The 14,598-nt window shown below is 37.7% G+C and overlaps 1 long non-coding RNA gene across 2 annotated transcripts; it reads right to left on the bottom strand.

Moving 5' to 3' along the window:
• Window positions 1-420: 420 nt before the first annotated feature.
• Window positions 421-10,326, bottom strand: LOC145157205 (uncharacterized). 2 transcript variants are annotated; one of them, XR_013737167.1, is made up of 3 exons: window positions 10,055-10,326; window positions 9,843-9,956; window positions 421-484 (listed from the first exon to the last, which is right to left on the bottom strand). It is a non-coding gene; the product is annotated as an uncharacterized LOC145157205 (long non-coding RNA). The 2 variants fall into 2 exon arrangements; XR_013737166.1 differs by lacking the exon at window positions 421-484 and adding an exon at window positions 7,429-7,542.
• Window positions 10,327-14,598: the final 4,272 nt, after the last annotated feature.

Genomic DNA, 14,598 nt, shown 5'->3' with positions numbered 1-14,598 from the left:
CTAATGGGAACAAAAAATAAGCACAACCAGAACTTTTATATCAGCAAAAGTTGATACACGCTTTGCAAATGCTTACTGACCAAACTCTTCCTTAAGCTTCCTTTTATGCTCCATGATTAAGAAGAATGTTTGGTTGAATTAGATGAATAACCTGGAACAAAAAATGAAAGAACCCTTTCTATACTTTCATATTTCTGAAAGACCCAACTTTCATACTTGACAATATAGTTACTCCAAAACATGCTACATGCATATTCATAAAACAATATTTTATATTGATAAAGCGGTTACAAACTATTAGATACAAACCCACTATTTCCTAGTGTTATATATTACATAACTTCCCAGGATTCTATAGATTTATACATATGGGAGTACAAAATACAATAGTTTCAAACTATTCAAAAATCTTCTATCAATACAGTAGTTTCAAACTATTCAAAAAATCTGCTACCAGTATATAACTATATTGGATGCTTATCTCCTGCAAATTAGTTAAACATTGAGAGGGGTAAGCGGTGGCGCTTAGTGAGTTCAATAATAGATACAATATAACGTTATGCCATATATATACTGTAATATGCCAGAAGCAAAGAGGAACAAGGAACAACAAAGGCATAATGCGAAAAGCTTTCCATATTAATCAATGAGACATAACAAATTCCATACTTGATATAAAATCAATAAAGTTTCAGCACAAATGGCACAGTAAATACTCAAGAATATCATTTTGCTAGAATATTTAGGCTTTCAGCCTTATCTTAGCATACTACCGAAGCCAAAGTGATGCCTACGTCATACACTTCATGGTCAACGGTTCATACCAATACCCAAGTGATGCTTATGTCATACACTTCAAGTCAGAGGTACAACCTTGCTATAAAATAGCAGATACAACAACTCGAGATGATAACATGGAAAAGCACATAGCACATATAACACATAACATACAATTGTTCCTATATATTAAACTCACCGAGAAATAAACGGGGATCAAAATAGTAATTTGGGCAGCACTTCGGCTTTAAATATGACTTTCTTCGTTGAAAATCGGGAGTTTTCTTGAAAACTGGGCTCTGCGAAGGTAGAGCTTCGAAACCGAAAAGATAAATTTTTCGGGCTTCTCGGGAATCTCGGGGTGCGCTTCGGGCTTTGGAATAAGTACCGGGGCTTTGGGGAAAGTCGGAATGTAAGAAAATGTTGAAAAGGGGTGAAAAAGACCAAAATTCAAACATGTAACCGGGAGGTCTCGCACCCTTTATATAGGTGCGAGCCTCGGATCCGAAGCGAGGAGAGGAGGGCATGTGTGCGAGGCTCGGAACACGCGGCAGCATGGCGAAGCTTCAGCCGGAGAGCTGGCTGCTTCAGATTGGGTCGGCTGCTTCGGTCCAATGGGAGGAGGACACGAGGGTCGGATCACGTGTTGCATGCGAGGATCACGTGTGGCATGCGAGGATCACGTGCTTCTTCGGACACCTGTGCGACACGCATCGCTTCTCGGACATGCCACGCAGCAGCTTCGGACACGTGGCCAACTCCGAGCGAGGGTGACGTGGCAATCACTATTCATGCGAAATTTCTCGAAGAATGTGTCCAATCTTGTAAAATCCATAACTTTCTCATACGGACTCCGTTTTTGACGTTCTTTATATGCACGCGTAGAGAAAATTATGCTCTACAACTTTCGTTTAGACTTCGTCGGAAAAATTTTGACTTTATTTTTATATTATTATTTTTAACAGAGCGGGACTGGTAAATCCGTTAAAAATTCATAACTTCTTCATCCGACGTCCGTTTTCGTCAGACTTTTTACCGTTGTACTACTAATGACGAGACCTTATATTCTCGTTTAGGTTATGTCGGCTAATAATCACTCGATCTAAAATTCGAGTTTTTAGTTGTCTACTGCTAAGCTGAAACTTGTAAAAATCATAACTTCCTCATACGAAGTCAGATTTTGGCGTTCTTTTTATCGAACTTCTCGGTTTAACGAATACTACGACTTTCATTTAGATCACTAAGGCTAAAAATTAGTTTATCAAAAACTCACTTTTTACGTCATTCGGCACCGTGTCGGTTTTATCGCGGATCTTCGATTGGTCATAACTTCTTCGTTATAACTCGGATTTCGACGAGGTTTTCGCCTACGTGTTTCTAACAAGATTATCTACAACTTTCAACAACAAAATTTTACTTATTTCAAGTTTTATATTTTCGGTAAATTTCACTATTTAGTTTTTAATTGGAATCTCATAAGACTTCCAATAATTTATGAGTGATTCTAAACATAGTTTTACCTTATTTCTAATAAAAACTATCTGTTAGAACTCAGTACTCAATATCACATAATATTTCATAATATTATTTATATAAAACACGATCTCAAAACGTGTATGTTACAAATACCTCCTCCTTTTGAGAATTTCGTCCCCGAAATTACATCGATTAAAATAAATGGGGATATTTCGCTCTTATCTCATTCTTATTCTCCCAAGTATAGTTCGGGCCTCGATGGTGTTTCCATTTGACAAGCACCAACTCTACTTCTTTATTACGTAGCTTAGTCGTTCTTTCGTTTACGATCTCTTCAGGCTCTTCTACATAAGTTAACTTATTATCCAGTTTCACCTCGGATAATCGAACTGACTCATCATAAATGCTTAGGCATTTGCGCAGATAACTCACATGGAAGACATCATGAATACCTGCCAAATCTTCAGGAAATTCCAAGCGGTATGCTTGTTTACCAATCCTCTGGAGGATTTTGAAAGGACCAACAAATCTAGGACTTAGTTTTCCTTTCTTTCCAAATCGCATAAGACCTTTCCATGGGGATACCTTCAACATTACGAAATCCCCCACCTGGAATTCTATTGGTCGTCTCCTCTTTTCCGTATAGGACTTTTGTCGATCCTGGGCGGCTTTCATTCTTTCTCGTACAATTTGAATCTTGTCGGTGGTGTCTTGAATCATTTGAGGGCCTCCAAGGATTTTCTGTCCTATTTCACGCCAACATAATGGAGTACGACACTTGCGACCATATAATGCCTCATATGGCGGCATTTTGATTGAAGCGTGGTAACTGTTATTATACGAGAATTCGACAAGAGGTAAGTATTTATCCCAGTTACCACTGAACTCCAAAACACATGTACGAAGCATATCTTCTACCGTTTGGATTGTTCTCTCCGTCTGTCCATCTGTCTGGGGATGATAGGCTGTGCTGAGAGCAACTCGAGATCCCAATTCACGTTGCATACTCGCCCAAAAGTGAGAAGTGAAGCGAGTATCACGATCGGAAACGATCTTTAGTGGCACACCATGTCTTGCAACAATTTCATCCAAGTATACTTGTGCGTATTTCTCCATTGGAGCCGTTTCATGCATGGCAAGAAAATGAGCGCTTTTAGTCAGGCGGTCGACGATTACCCAAATGCTATCATGCTGTCTAGCAGTCTTTGGCAATTTGGTAATAAAATCCATGGACAGTTCTTCCCATTTCCATACAGGTACACTAAGGATTTCTGGGGTTCCGTAAGGCTTTTGGTGCTCTGTTTTGACTTGTAAGCATACTAAGCATTCTTGTACATATCTTCCAATGTCTCTCTTTAATCCAGGCCACCAATAATCAGCTCTTACATCGTAGTACATTTTACTTGTACCAGGATGTATTGACAGTTTAGACTTATGGGCTTCATCTAAAATCTTCTTTCTTAATCCACCGATCTTCGGAATCCACAGTCGATTCTTGAATACCTTCAGTCCTTGGGGATCATCAAGTAAAACATCGGTGTAATGTACCATCCCTTCTTTCTTCACATTTTCTGGCTTTAGGGCTTCTACTTGCCATTTCTCTAGTTCATCTAGGATAGTGAAATTTACTGTGGTGTGAGTAATAGCATAACACATACTATTACGATAAACCTTTCTGCTAAGTGCATCGGCAACTACATTAGCCTTTCCAGGATGATATAGGATTTCACAGTCATAGTCTTTGATCATCTCCATGGCTCGTTGTTGTCTCATATTCAGAGTTTGCTGACTGAATATATACTTGAGACTCTTGTGGTCGGTATACAATTGACATTTTGTACCAAAGAGGTAATGTCTCCAAAGTTTTAGGGCAAATACCACTGCAGCGAGTTCGAGATCATGAGTGGGATAATTCTTTTCATAATCTTTCAGTTGTCTTGAGACATAGGCTATCACTTTACCACGTTGTATCAACACACAACCGAGTCCTAATCTTGAAGCATCGCTATATACAGAGAAATCATCATCATCTTCTGGAAGTGATAAGATTGGAGCATGGGTCAAAAGATCTTTTAGAGTCGAGAAAGCTTTTTCTTGGGCTTCACCCCATTCGAACTTCACTTCCTTTCGTGTAAGACTCGTGAGAGGTATGGCTATACGAGAAAAATCCTTAATAAATCTCCGGTAATATCCCGCGAGACCCAAGAAACTACGAATTTCGGAAGCATTACGGGGCACTTCCCAATTTTGAATAGCTTCAATTTTAGTAGGATCTACGGATACACCGTCACCAGAAATAACATGGCCAAGAAATTGAACTTGGCGAAGCCAAAATTCACATTTCGAGAATTTAGCATAAAGCTTCTCCTTTCGAAGAAGTTCTAACACCGCACGAATATGAATGGCATGATTAGCTTCAGTCTTGGAATATATTAGAATATCGTCTATGAATACAATGACAGATTTATCGAGCATTGGGCGGCATACCCGATTCATCATATCCATGAATACATCAGGAGCATTCATTAAACCAAACGGCATAACAAGGAATTCGTAATGCCCATATCGAGTATGAAAAGCAGTCTTCGATACATCCTGCTCGTGAACTTTCAACTGATGATAGCCAGATCTTAGATCAATCTTGGAGAAATAGCTAACACCCTGAAGTTGATCAAATAAATCGTCAATGCGAGGTAGTGGGTATTTGTTCTTGATAGTCACCTTATTCAGCTCACGATAATCAATGCACATCCGCATCGATCCATCTTTCTTCTTAAAAAACAGTACCGGAGCACCCCAGGGAGAGGTACTTGGTCGGATAAAGCCTTTGTCAAGTAATTCCTGCAGTTGGATCATCATTTCTTTCATCTCAGCTGGCGCAAGACGATAAGGAGTCTTAGCAATCGGAGCAGCACCAGGCACAAGGTCAATTCGGAATTCTACTTGCCTGTCCGGAGGAAAACCAGGCAATTCTTCGGGAAAAACATCTGGATATTCCTTAGCAATGGGAACATCATTCACCGTTTTCTTATCTTCTTTCGAGACATCGATTGTGTAGGCCAGATAGATAGAACACCCTTTCGATATGAATTTACGGGCTTTAAGGAAAGATATTATTTTTAAGGTTCCTTGTTCACCATAGACATAGATAGGATTCTCCCCTTCAATGGGAATACGTACTATCGTTTCATAACACAAAAGGTCTGCGTGGTTCTTCGACAACCAATCCATGCCGAGAATAATGTCAAAGTTGGGCAAGGAGATAGGAATTAGATTAGCAAGAAAATTATAGCCTTCAATTTCTATAACACAATTCCTATAGACTTTATCGGCAAGTAATGATATACTTCCAGCAGTCTCTACGTGAAAGGGTTGCGCGAGTGCATAGCAAGCAATTTGAAAAGAATGCGCAAATTCATAAGACACAAAAGAATCTGAGCCACCAGAATCAAATAAGATGTGAGCAGGTCTAGAGTTAACAAGAAATGTACCCGTCACAACATTCGGGTCCTCGCGTGCCTCTTCTGTGGTGATCTGGAATGCACGACCCTTAGCTTTTGGAACCTCCTCCTTTTTAGTTGGAGTACCCCTTGATTGTTGAACAGGAGCTTGACTTTTCGCCGGTTGTTGAACGAAAGCTTGACTTTTCGCCGGTTGTTGAACGAAAGCTTGACTTCCCGTCATCTGACTAGTAAGGGTGGGGCAAAAACGCTTCCTGTGGCCAGTAACACCACATGCAAAGCATGTAACACCTTTCATTGGACACACTGGCCTCTTGTGTCCTACTTCTCCACATCCAAAACAGACCACGGTTCTTTCCTCTAGTCTGCATTCGCCCGGATGATTCTTTCCACAATTTCGACAAGCTGCCGACTGAAGAGAAAAAGATTGTGACCTGTCGCGGCCACGAAAAGCACTCTGAGATTGTACTTGCTTGCTAGGTTCAGATCGAACGAATTGAGTTGGTGGAATAGGGGAAGCAGGAGCAGTCCTTTCAGTACGTGGATGTTTCGGAACAGTAAGAGTGGCACCACGTATTTCTAGTCATGCTCACGCTTTCGAGCATACTCAACAGCTTTATCAAATGATAGTACTTCCCGATTGGCAACGAAATCGTGAATTTCGTGCTGTAGTCCTTCTAAGAATAAATGAATTTTCTCATCTTCAGTTGGAATATACTTTACGGCAAACCGTGCTTTTTGATTGAACTGAGTTTCATACTCATTCACAGTCATTCCTCCCTGTTTAAGCTCGAGGAATTCTTTCTCCAACCTCCTCCTCATGTCTAGAGGACAGTACTTCTCTAGTACACGAGTTTTGAACATTTCCCAGGATAAATTCTCCTGGTCAAACTTGCTGAGAGCTTCATAGGTTGCTTCCCACCAGACCAAGGCTTCTCCGATGAGCATTGCAGAAGTATAGTTAGCCTTGTCTTCAGCATCTACATGAGAAATACGAAACACTTTTTCTGTGTTCTGGATCCAAGTAAGCACAATAATTGGATTAAGAACACCAGAAAACTCTGTAGCACCGCTACTCTTGAAATCTTTAAACGAGGGACGCTTCACCTCTCATCTCGAAGATTCTCCAGTGGCTTTCTCTTTTCCTTTATCACCACTCTTTTTGTGTTCTTCGAGAGTCTGTCGAATAACACCGGTAAGTTTACCCAAGAGTCGCTCCTCACGAGGAGATACTGGAGTATTCACTTCCTCAGGTTGAGGACCTTCACCAACCTCGGGGGTATGGCTACTAACCTGTTCAGCCATTGCTCTGAAATAGGGAGTAATATTGTATTTTAGAATATTAGGGTTTACTATTACCTAATACTTTTATATATATATATATTTCCTATGGTTTGTATCCCTATACTTACAATAATTAAGTTCATATATTGAACTTCCAATAGTTTAAGACTAAATACCAATCCGTGGAATTTAGTTCACTTAAACCACTGCTCTGATACCATGATTGAAAGAACCCTTTCTATACTTTCATATTTCTGAAAGACCCAACTTTCATACTTGACAATATAGTTACTCCAAAACATGCTACATGCATATTCATAAAACAATATTTTATATTGATAAAGCGGTTACAAACTATTGGATACAAACCCACTATTTCCTAGTGTTATATATTACATAACTTCCCAGGATTCTATAGATTTATACATATGGGAGTACAAAATACAATAGTTTCAAACTATTCAAAAATCTTCTATCAATACAGTAGTTTCAAACTATTCAAAAAATCTGCTACCAGTATATAACTATACTGGATGCTTATCTCCTGCAAATTAGTTAAACATTGAGAGGGATAAGCGGTGGCGCTTAGTGAGTTCAATAATAGATACAATATAACGTTATGCCATATATATACTGTAATATGCCAGAAGCAAAGAGGAACAAGGAACAACAAAGGCATAATGCGAAAAGCTTTCCATATTAATCAATGAGACATAACAAATTCCATACTTGATATAAAATCAATAAAGTTTCAGCACCAATGGCACAGTAAATACTCAAGAATATCATTTTGCTAGAATATTTAGGCTTTCAGCCTTATGTTAGCATACTACCGAAGCCAAAGTGATACCTATGTCATACACTTCATGGTCAACGGTTCATACCAATACCCAAGTGATGCTTATGTCACACACTTCAAGTCAGAGGTACAACCTTGCTATAAAATAGCAGATACAACAACTCGAGATGATAACATGGAAAAGAACATAGCACATATAACACATAACATATAATTGTTCCTATATATTAAACTCACCGAGAAATAAACGGGGGTGAAAATAGTAATTTGGGCAGCACTTCGGCTTTAAATATGACTTTCTTCGTTGAAAACCGGGAGTTTTCTTGAAAACCGGGCTCTGCGAAGGTAGAGCTTCGAAACCGAAAAGATAAATTTTTCGGGCTTCTCGGGAATCTCGGGGTGCGCTTCGGGCTTTGGAATAAGTACCGGGGCTTTGGGGAAAGTCGGAATGTAAGAAAATGTTGAAAAGGGGTGAAAAAGACCAAAATTCAAACATGTAACCGGGAGGTCTCGCACCCTTTATATAGGTGCGAGCCTCAGATCCGAAGCGAGGAGAGGAGGGCATGTGTGCGAGGCTCGGAACAAGCGGCAGCAGGGCGAAGCTTCGGCCGGAGAGCTGGCTGCTTCAGATTGGGTCGGCTGCTTCGGTCCAATGGGAGGAGGACACGAGGGTCGGATCACGTGTTGCATGCGAGGATCACGTGTGGCATGCGAGGATCACGTGCTTCTTCGGATACCTGTGCGACACGCGTCGCTTCTCGGACATGCCATGCAGCAGCTTCGGACACGTGGCCAACTCCGAGCGAGGGTGACGTGGCAATCACTATTCATGCGAAATTTCTCGAAGAATGTGCCCAATCTTGTAAAATCCATAACTTTCTCATACGGACTCCGTTTTTGACGTTCTTTATATGCACGCGTAGAGAAAATTATGCTCTACAACTTTCGTTTAGACTTCGTCGGAAAAATTTTGACTTTATTTTTATATTATTATTTTTAACAGACCGGGACTGGTAAATCCGTTAAAAATTCATAACTTCTTCATCCGACGTCCGTTTTCGTCAGAATTTTTACCGTTGTACTACTAATGACGAGACCTTCTATTCTCGTTTAGGTTGTGTCGGCTAAAAATCACTCGATCTAAAATTCGAGTTTTTAGCTGTCTACTGCTAAGCTGAAACTTGTAAAAATCATAACTTCCTCATACGAAGTCAGATTTTGGCGTTCTTTTTATCGAACTTCTCGGTATAACGAATACTACGACTTTCATTTAGATCACTAAGGCTAAAAAGTAGTTTATCAAAAACTCACTTTTTACGTCATTCGGCACCGTGTCGGTTTTATCGCGGATCTTCGATTGGTCATAACTTCTTCGTTATAACTCGGATTTCGACGAGGTTTTCGCCTACGTGTTTCTAACGAGATTATCTACAACTTTCAACAACCAAATTTTACTTATTTCAAGTTTTATATTTTCGCTAAATTTCACTATTTAGTTTTTAATTGGAATCTCATAAGACTTCCAATAATTTATGAGTGATTCTAAACATAGTTTTACCTTATTTCTAGTAAAAACTATCTGTTAGAACTCGGTACTCAATATCACATAATATTTCATAATATTATTTATATAAAACACGATCTCAAAACGTGTATGTTACAAAAAATTAGAATGGAACAATTTAAAATGTTACTATTTAAGATTGTGATGCTATACATATAAGAGCTTCTGATAGAAGATTATGTTTTCACTTGTAATTAATTAGCATCTCCAACCAATTGCACAGCTTTAATAATTTATAATAAATCAATTGAAATCAATTGAAGTTAATGAACTGATAGTGATAACATTCTGTCAACCGAATGCATTCAGCAAAAATGGAGAACTTAACTTACTTACAGGGGATAAGAGGTATCTTGTGGTGGGTGTGTGTAGGTAGCCTATGGTGGTGACGAGTAAGTTCAAAGGGGATAAGAGGTAGAGACAAACAGAAAAACCAAGAAGCTAAGAATCAGATATATATTTCAGTTATTAACTTACTTACAGGGAAAGATGGAAGCCGATGGCGTAAGTCTTGAGGCAGAAGTCACAATGTTGAATCTGACCGGTCGTTGAAGGCTCGACGATGTCGTCGCTGTGGAAAGGGGATAATAGGTATCTTGTGGTGGGTGTGATGTAGACCGATATCAATAAAGAATTAGTCGAAATGAGAATCAAATAAGAAAATAAAAAAAATGATACCATATAGAGGCATACCTGGTGGGACAGAGATGCTCGATAATAACGACGACGACATAGGGCAACAACGACACGATTAACAACCGGAAGCGGTGAAGGAACCTGATGGCCTCGATTGGAAATTATCAATTGATGCATCATATCGATTTCCCTTGTCCAAGTATTGTTATATGATTCTCGGTCTAATAGAGTATTCACATACCCTAATGTCGACGTCTCCATTATGGGATTGAGAGATAATTGATCTACATCGGTTCTTACTCAGAAACCATGATGGTTGAATGTTAACGTCGTCCACCACCACCAGTCAAAATCTTGAATCTGACCTTCGGTTGAAGGCTCAACGATGTCATCGCCGTGAAAAGGGGGTAACTGGTATATTTTGTGCGTGGGATGGAGATAAAAAGAATAGATTAGCGATAAAGGTTTTTTTGTTTTGGGATTAATTCGATCGTATCGGGTTTGGGGGGAAACCAGATGTCTCAAAATTGGAATAAATTGGAATGGGAGGGAATTAAATATGTAAATTAGGTTGGAAAAAGTTTTTTTTAGTTTTTACTATAAAAAATTTTAATTAAAATTTATAGAGATTATTATTATATGGATGCTAGTTTTATAAAAGAAAATTCTTTAATAATTTTAAAATTTTAAAAATAAAAATGCATTGACGTCTACCAAAATTACCTTATTTATAATGATAATAATTTATATATAGATTCACAACAATATTCATTTTTTTAAAACATAGTATTCATTTTTTAATAATAAATAAAATAAAACTTATATATTTTGTGTTATTAAAGAAGTCATATCCTATGCGGATGGGTCGCGATTGTATATGGACATGGATGTTAGAGTGGCGTGGAGTAGGTGTGTAGGTGGACGGGTAAGGATGTGTGGGTAGGGTGTGTGGTGTGGAGGTGGATGTGGATGTGGGTGGGTCGGGGAAGGGTATATATCGGGTCGGTTTTGGTTAAGCATATGGGTGGGCGTGGGAGTTTATTGCAATAAAGTAATTTGGAATGTTGCTTTTATGTAGGGTTGCTTAGTGTTATTACACATGTTTATCATTAGTTGATTATGTTGTAGTGATAATATTTTTCCTTCTTTTAACATATAATGATCTTTATTTTTGTTTGTAGAAGGGAAAGGACAAACCTTGATCCTAGCTTTACGTGGAGAATAAGAAAATGACAAAAAATGACAATGTACTTTCCTTAATATCTTTTTACCATATTATACCATCAAACTTTTCTGGTGTAATATCGTTATAACACAAAGTTAATTTTTTCAGTTTTTTACTATAATGTTGGATGACATGTTATAACATAAACTGCATATTATAGCAATGTACTTTCGTTATGCAATGTTAGACAAAGTTGTATTCTTTTCATTTTTTAATGGTATATGATTTGGTGCAATTAAAAAAATAGATGACAAAAAGGGCAATTTGGTCCTTTCTTATAACTCTTATTCAATACAACTATATTGTTATTTGTTTTTGTTTTTATTATTTTTATTTTTTTGGTTTTTTCAGAAATTGTTTCTGTTGAGGTAACTTTACAAAACTGCCATTCAATTTTTTTCATTAACTTATACCACCCTTTAATTGCAAAAAAAGCAATGTACTTTTGTAAAATGACATGATTGACCTTTTTGTTCATTTTTTATTCTGCCAAATGATATCAAAGATAAAAATGGTCAAATTTACAAGTCGTCCAAAAAGTCTAAAATTGTCATTTTTTGTAATAATAACTTAACCAGGAAACAATTTCAGTTTTACATCAACAAATTTTCATTTTATGAAGACTATTATTTAAACTTACAAATACAATAGTACTACCAGAATGGACATTACATAAATATAGTAACATATTCACTAAACGACCCATAATTATACCGATAAGACATTATTGTTCTTTTATAACTATATTTACATATAGACACATATAATAACTGTAATCATAACTAAATGCTACCTACACTCACAATATTTGTTTCTTCTCAAAGCCAATTCATCATATTTTGACACACCTAATAAAAGGTACATGACCATAAACAACCAATACTAACTTGTTTTCTTGCGTTTACTAAGTACAACTAGTACAGAACTGCCCTATGGACACACAAATATTTAGTGTGACCATATGTATCACCTTTTAGCTACTTTGTATGTTATGTATCTAAAAAGTCACCAGGTTATAAACACACATACAATTGCCTCATGTCACAATACGTTTATCTATTGTCTCTTATAAAAAAAGGTATGATAATGATAATCCATACATGTGGCTGATTGTGACCTATGGCCTCAGTGTTCGAGTGTGACTAATATTTGTCACATTTGGTATAATTAAGAGTGGTTAAACTTTTGATTATCTATATAATTTCCACACAAACTAATTTAAATGTATCCAAAAACAGTCTCTAAATTTTTTTAGTGACCTTTGGCCACACTTTTAATAAAAAGTGTCACAGGCCGTTTTTCGGTAAGTATGACCGTAGGTCATTTTTGTACTAGTGTACTGACAAAAATAAATAACAATTTACTGTCCGTATGTTTGTTCTTTATATCCTTTGTATCATCATCTAAGGACATGGTGGGTTTTCTAGGACTCCCTACTCTCTGCTAAATCTTGTTGGAGTTTAAATTTAGGCTGCATACAAGTATTTTCCTCAACTAAGATACTTGGCCCATTCTGTTCAATAAGCTTCACCCACCAAAACACACATAAATAATTAGGTTTTCATCTATCCTAATTTTTTTTTACATTTTAACAAACAATCAAGTATTATTTGAACATAGAATACTTAATCAGCCACCCAAACAACAACTAAGTTTTTATAATATGTGCATCCTACAAGTTTCTCATAATCAATGCATAGGTCACCCAATGTTGAACTGTAACAGCCTATTTTTGATCAATTTGTGATCCGGGACTCGCGGGTCGTAAATTGATTATGTAATGACTTTGGGGCTTCGTTAAAGTAAAGTTTAGGCTTTATTGAAGGTTGACAAGTTTGGTTGTGAGATCTAAGCACTCGAATTGTGAGTGGGAACCAAGGGTGAGCTGGGGAAGGATAGGTGTTAGACTGCTTGCAAGGATTATGGTTTTAAGATCGACTTGTGTTAATCCAAATTTAACAAGATAGGATTGTAGAGCTCTTCGATACCTTTTCGTAGATATAAAGAACGCCGAAAACGGATTTGAGATGCGGGAGTTATGACTATTAGAAGTTAGGTACAATATGGGTTTAGTCCAGTACGCTGGGCATACAGGGTGTACGTTGGGTGTACTGGGCTTAAGTGATTGTGGGGATTCATCTTAGTATGTTGGGCATACGTGGTCAAGGGTCAAAACCTAATTTTTAGGGTTTGGACCCTATTAAAACAACGTTATGCCCCAAGGTTCCCTCATTACGAGCCTCCATTGCCCCTTTAAGCCTCATTTCAAAATCCTAACCTATTTTAGAGAGATTTGATCCTTGTGTGTGTTTTTTGGTTGGTTTTTAGTGAATCTTGAAGAAGAAAAAGCTTGGTGAAGGAGCATTGATCAAGTTGGAGCTTGTAGATCCATAGTTTACTCACCTACCTCAGCTTCATAGAGGTATAAAGTCTTGACCTTGGTTATTCTATGCTTAGATCTAGATCTAGTGTAGTTTTGGACATATTTTGGTCCCATGAATGAGTTATAATGATTAAATGTCACTCCAGAAGTTTTGAGTTGCTCCTCTTGATGTTTCTGAGGTCCCCAGTCCATAAAGTTTGCATCTTTATGGTTGTAGATCAACCATGCATGGGTTACTGGTCATTTGGTGAAAGTAGAAAGCTAAATTTAGGGTTTGAGTCTCTTTGAGCCATACAAAGGCATCAAGTTGGTAACTTTATCGTTTAAGACATTCCCCAAGGTCTGGATCTGCAAAATAAATGATTGGACTTAAAGCATTAAGTGCTTAATGAAGTTTTGACAAGAAGGGGCATACGGAGCTAAGGCCCCGTATGTCCTTAATCGTAGAGTTGTACGCTGAGGCGTACCCAGGTAGTATGCTAAGCGTATTCATGAGGGGGCCATTTTCGGCTTTTGGTTTTGGGCCACTTTTGGACTCTAGGTTTTGGGCTCTTGTTAGGCCAAAGGTTTTATTAAGTCGGGCCATTTTTACGCCTTAGATCTTTATGGATTTGGGCCATTTTTGGGCTTTGGGTGTTTTTGGGTTTGGGGCAATTAAGGGGAAGGGTAAAATGGTCTTTTACCCTAGGAGTTGGGGTTACTAAATTAAAGCCATGATTATGGTTTATGACTTGATGCGTAAATAATTATGCACTAGTTTAACCTACCAATGTAACTAATTATAACTTCCTAAGGCAATTTAGCTTGTTGAAAATAGAATAGCACAATAGTCGGGTATCAAAAACAGGCAATGGAATGATTAGCTAATTTTATCTACTAACTACCTAAATTACTATTTAATTAAGGAAAAAGGGTTTTCTCTAGTTTTGTAAGACTAGAAACTTAATTAACCAAACTAACTACTTTCAACTAATGAAACAAAAACTAAAACGT

Source organism: Lactuca virosa, chromosome 2, assembly GCF_052849685.1.
Source record: "Lactuca virosa cultivar CGN04683 chromosome 2, Lactuca_virosa_CGN04683_v6, whole genome shotgun sequence".
Taxonomy (NCBI): Eukaryota; Viridiplantae; Streptophyta; class Magnoliopsida; order Asterales; family Asteraceae; genus Lactuca; species Lactuca virosa.
The sequence above is the reverse complement of the archived record's forward strand: the minus strand, read 5'-3'. Positions and strand labels throughout refer to the sequence as shown.